Genomic DNA, 5909 nt, shown 5'->3' on the forward strand with positions numbered 1-5909 from the left:
TTTAGAACGAGGGAGCCGGAAGGGGATACCGAGCAGAGAGCCCCGGACAGCGCCCACCGCTCCCCGAAGGTGTCCAGGGAGTCGGTGGACGCCGCCCAGAGGAACTCTGCCCGGATTCGTGAGCGAAGGGAGGAACGGAAGTAGGCCCCACAGTCGCAGGTCGCCCCCTCTGCCAGCCTCCTCTCCCTGGTTTTATAAATGGCCATTTTGGCCGCGGCCAGGAGGAGGCAGACGAGGAGGTCCCGCGACTTTGTGGGGCCGCGGATAGGGTGTGACAGGATAAGGAGGTGCGGGGAAAAAGTGCAGCCAGAACCTCAAGAGGAGGTTCTGGAGGAGCCGGAAGAGGGGCTGCAGCCTGGCGCACTCAACGTAGATGTGCGCCAGGTTCTCCCTCATGCCGCAGAAGGTGCAGGTGTCTGGGATGGGGGTGAAACGCGCCAGGTACACGCCCGTGCTCACCGCTCCATGGAGGATTCTCCAGCTGACGTCCCCGGTGGGCCGCGGGACCAGGGTGGAATAGAGGCTGGCCCACCGGGGCTCCCCACCCTCCGATGGCGGCAAGAGGTCCCGCCACTTGTGGTCGGGGCGGGACACGAGGGTGGGGAAGTGGAGCGTGTGAAGCACGAGCGCGTACAGAAAATGCCTAGGCGCGGTTCGGAAGGGGACCGGCTGCATGGTATGCAGCCGGCTGAGGTGGTGGAGGGGAGGGGGGCGGGCAGGATCGCGAAGCCGGGGGCCCACGGAGAGGTCCGGAGGGCTAGGAGTGAGAGGGGGGCGGGGCGCACCCTCTCGCAGGACCCGGCCGAGGTAAACGTGAGCAGTGGGCGGCAGGGCGGCCTTCACCTCCTCGAGTACGCGACGGGGGGAACGTAGGCTGGAGAGCCCCATGCGCTGGGCGAGCGCCGGGGCCTCCATCCAGTCTCCCCGGTCGTAGTCCAGGAGGTCTCCGACCCTGGTGATTCCACCTAGGACCAACCTCCGGCGCACCACGGGAGACTCCGCCACCTGCACACGAAGGTGGGGGTTGTGTAGCAGGGGCTCCGCGAGGAGGTCTTCCCCCGTGGTGGCCCCTAAAGACCTGGAGGCTGCGAGCAGCCGCCAAGTGCGGAGGAGGTCCTGGTAGAAGGCCGGCAGCTCCGAGAGGCCTCGCGGACGGTCTCTCCAAGATAAATAAAGGAGCTGCCGGTCGTATCGGAGCCCTCGGTGACGGCGGAGGAAAGCATGCGCCAGCGTACTCCATGCCGGACTATCTGCACTGTTGGTGTTGGCGTTGAGAAGTCCCTGCAGGGCCCGGAGGCGGAGGACGTGGACCTGAGTGCGCATGCAAGTCAGGCCCTGTCCTCCCTCCTCCGGGGGAAGGTGGAGTACCCCTGCAGAGACCCAGTGCAGTCCTGGCCAGAAAAACTCCAGGATTAACTTCTGGAGCTGGTCCAGGAACTTCGGGGGTGGGACCAGGGTGCTGAGGCGGTACCAGAGCATGGACAGGACGAGTTGGTTCAGCACCAGCGCTCTCCCCCGCAGGGAGAGGCACTGGAGCAGCCCTGTCCACCTCCGTAACCGCTCAGCGACCCTGCCCTCTAAACCCTGCCAGTTTTCCGGCGGAGAGGGATGCGTGGCGGATAGGAAGACGCCTAGATAGAGCAGCGGACCCGCGCTCCACCGGATGGCCTGAAGCGCGGGCGGGAGGCGGCTCGTCTGCCATCCAGTCCCGACCACCAGGCCAGAGCTCTTGACCCAGTTGACCCGGGCGGAGGAGGCCGCCGAGTAGATAGCTTGGCAAGCCTCCAGACGCGCCAGGTCTCCCGGGTCCTGAACCACGAGGAGCACGTCGTCGGCGTACGCCGACAGGACTAGCCGCAGCCCTGCCTCTGGAAGCACCATCCCCATCAACCGTCGACGAAGGAGACAGAGGAAGGGCTCGATGGCCAGAGCGTACAGCTGTCCTGAGAGCGGGCAGCCTTGTCGTACTCCCCGTCCGAAGCTGACCGGAGCGGTCAGGGTCCAGTTGAGCTTGACCATGCACTCCGAGGCAGCGTACAGCACCCGGAGAAACCCGACGAAGCGGGGTCCGAAGCCGAAGGCCTGCAGGGTGCCCAGGAGGTACCCGTGGTCCACCCTGTCGAACGCCTTCTCCTGATCCAAGGACAGGAGGGCGAACGACAGGCCGTCCCTACACCCAAGCTCTAGGAGATCCCGGACCAAGGACAGATTGTGGAGGATGGCGCGGCCCGGGACGGTGTAGGTCTGGTCGGGGTGGACCACGTCCTGCAGCACGGACCCCAAGCGACGGGAGATGGCTTTAGCGATGATCTTGTAGTCCGTGCTGAGGAGCGAGATGGGACGCCAGTTCCTGAGGTCGCGGGGGTCCCCCTTCTTGGGCAGCAGGGCGAGGACGGCACGCCTGCATGACAGGGGGAGGACCCCGCTTTGCAAGGCCTCGGCCCAGACGCCGAGCAGGTCTGGGCCGAGGACGTCCCAAAACACGCGGTAAAACTCCACGGTCAGCCCGTCCATGCCCGGGGATTTGTTGGTGGGCATGAGGCGGAGGGCTTCCGAGAACTCGGCCAGAGTGAGAGGAAGCTCTAGCCGGTCCCGGTCGCCCGTGCTGACCGACGGCAGTTGGTCCCAGAGCACCCTGCAGGCGTCGGTGTCGGTCGGATCCGGGGAGAAAAGGGTGGCGTAGAAGGCGCGGGCCCTCTCGCGCATCTCCACCGGATCCGTAAGAGGGGTGCCGTCCTCCGCAAGAAGGCAGAGGATGTGTTTTTCGGCACCCCTCTTTTTCTCCAAGGCGTAGAAGAAGCGGGAGCCGCGGTCCATCTCCCGGAGGAGTTGGATTCGCGACCTCACCAAGGCCCCCTGTGCCCGGAGGGCGTCGAGGGCCCTGAGCTCGTCCCTCTTCTCCTGGTACGTGCCGCAGAGGGATGGATCGTTGGGGCTGGCGGCTAGACGCCTCTCCAGCTCAAGAACCTCCCGTTCCAGCTGCCCTATCAGCGCATCCCGCCGCCGGCTGGCCCCCCGAGTATAGTCACGGCAGAAGAGCCGCGCGCGCACCTTTCCCAGATCCCACCACCGCCGCGCCGAGGGAAAGGCACGCCGTTGCTCGCGCCAGGCCAGCCAGAACTCCCGGAAGGACGCCACGAAGCCCACGTCCTCCAGCAGGCTGTTATTGAAGTGCCAGTAGGCCGACCCCCGCTTCCCCAGCGAGAGGGAAGCCTTCACGGCCACCAGGTGGTGGTCCGAGAAGGGGGCCGGCCGCACGCTGGAGGCGTGGGCCCGGAAGAGATGGTGCCGTGAGATGTAAATGCGGTCCAACCGGGAGTGTACAGATGTATGGCCCACCATTCGGACGCAGGTGAAACCAGCGTCGTCGTCCGAGTGGTGGCTGCGCCAGACGTCCACCAGGGAGCGATGGATGAGAAGCTCCCTGAGGACGCCCGCAGCGGCCTGGCCATGCTCGGTCCCCGTGCGGTCCCGCTCCTCGAGGGTGCAGTTGAAATCCCCGCCGAGGACCAGGCACTCGCGAGGATCGATGGTGTCGAGGAAGGCCGCCGCCTGCCGGAAGAAGGGGGTTCTCTCCGGGCGGCGTGTTGGGGCATAGACATTAACGAGATGGAGAGGCAGCCCCTCCACCCGCACCCGGAGATACAGCAGGCGGCCGGGCACAACCTCGACGCTCCCCAGCACCTCGGGCCGCAGGTCTGGGGAGAACAGGGTCGCCACCCCGGCCCGGTGGGCCGAGAGGTGACTGAAGTGGACCCCGTCTCCCCACTCCAGCCGCCACTTCGCTTCGGCGGCTGGGGTAGTGTAGGTCTCCTGTAGGAAGGTGACCGAGTACCCCCCCTCCCGAAGGAAGGAGAGCACTCGGCACCTACGGAGACCCGACCCGCAGCCCCTGGCATTTAAAGTGGCAAAGATGATCGGCGCCATTTGGAGGGCTGGGGAGGATCCTCGCCGGAGGGAGTACCGACGGTTCCCGTGGGGCCACGCAGCAAACCGTGACCGACCCCGAAGGCAACGAGGGCGTCACGGAAGCTGCGGGCCCGTTGGTAAGCCGAGGCATCCCTCCTCCCGGTCCCCTTGCCCTCCTTGAGAAGGGCCCTCACGGATTTCAGGATGGTGTGGAAGTCCCCCCAGCGCTGGAGGGCGAGAGCAACCTTGTTCTTGGAGCCACGAATGTCCTCCAAGAACCGGCGCATCTCTCCCACCAGCGCGAGGGGTGCCGAGGCCTCGGGGTCTCCAGTACCCGTCGGCCTTGTGTTCCTTTGGGCCCCACGGCCACAGAAAAGATTGGGGTGGGGACTGGGGTCTGGTTTTGGGGGGGATGAGGGCAGCGGAGGGAGAGCAGCCCCGGAAGTGCTGGGAGAGGGCGATGTAGGGGGGGCCTCCCGAGGTATTACGGTTTCGGGGGCAGGTATGAGTGGGCAGGGATCAGGGGGGGGGGTAGGAGGAGGAGGGGTAGGGGGGAGGGCAGGGGGGATGGGGCTCAGCAGGGGAGGGGAGGGTTCATGGGGGGGAGGGAGAGCGGGCAATGGGGGAGGGGGAGGAGGAAGAGGAGGGAGTGGAGGGAGAGGAGGGTCTGGGGGGGGTAGGATTGCAAGTTCTGGGGCGGGGCGCTGGCTGGGAGAAGGTACGGGGATGATGGCAGGTGATGGGGCTAAGATGGGGGCAGGGGTGGGGATATGGAGAGAAGGTGTCTCGGGAGGAGGGGCTTCCTCGGTTGGTGGGGCGGGGGAGGGGGGTAGGGGTGAAGTGCCGACATGCTCGGCAGGAGGTGCCAACTGGTCGAGGGGGTGGGTGTTGGGGTCTTCATTTTCGGGGCCAAAGGCGGGGGACATGGGGAACTCTGCTTCTCCCAGGGCGCCCAGGGGCTGGCCGACTCCCGTAGGGAGGTCATCCCTAATTAAGGGGGGGGTCGCCTCCTGGGACGTCCCAAGGCAGAGAGAGGTGGTAATTGAGGAATCACTAGTATATGGTGAGGGGGAGAGTGGAGGGGGCGGGGGTGAGTGGACGGACGGCCCACAGGCCTCCAGTAGGAGGCTGTCCACGTCCAGGGCCACCGGGGTGAGACCTAGGGCCTCGACCTCCTGCGAGAGGAGGGCGAGGCCGGGGCTCACCTCCTCCGGATGCTCCGCAGCAGCAGTCTGGGTCGCAGCCGGAGGGGTGTCGGGGGAGGGCACGGGCGCACAAAACACCTTCTCAGCTTCCTGAGGCTCTGGCTCCGAGGCGGAGGGGATGGTACCATACTCAGCCGCCACGGCGGCAACCTCCGTCGCCCCCGGCGGGTGATCGGTAGCCGGGGGTTCGGCAGGTGGGTCTGGGCTGGCGGCTCTTTTTAGCGCTTTGCGCGGCGCCTCCACCCCGTCCTCCGACAGGGTGGGGTGCCGGGTGCGCGCGCTTTTTTTCTTCCGTTTCCCCCCCGCCAGCACCCAGCCCTCCGAGGAGGCGGGCTGGGCAGTAGAGGAGGAGGGGCCAGGGGACAGGGCCGATAAGGAGGATGGGAGGTAAGAGGGGGGCGGGGCAGCAAGGGGGAGGGACGACCCGCCCCGGAACGGGCCCTCTTCTGGTCCTGCCGCCGGCCCCTCCTCCCTCTCCTCCGCAGGCCCGGCTCTTGTGCCCGCTCGGGCGCCAGCGCCTGCTTCTTCTTGCCCGGCACCATGCGGCCGGGCATCCTCCGACGCCCAAGCGGCGATGGATCCGTCCGGGACGAGAGGAGGAGGGTCGGTCCCGGGGCCTGTCGCGGTCGGGGCGCCGCCGATCCCGTGGCTGACGCCCCCCGGGTCGGAGGAGGTCCCGGGCTCCCCTTCGTGCCGGGCCAGGGGGCAGTCCCTCCGGACGTGCCCCGCCGCCCGGCACATAAAGCACCGGGCCTCCCCCAGGGTATAAAAGACCCGGTACTGGGCCCCTTGGTA

Source organism: Carettochelys insculpta, chromosome 1 (genome assembly GCF_033958435.1).
Source record: "Carettochelys insculpta isolate YL-2023 chromosome 1, ASM3395843v1, whole genome shotgun sequence".
NCBI classification, from domain to species: Eukaryota; Metazoa; Chordata; order Testudines; family Carettochelyidae; genus Carettochelys; species Carettochelys insculpta.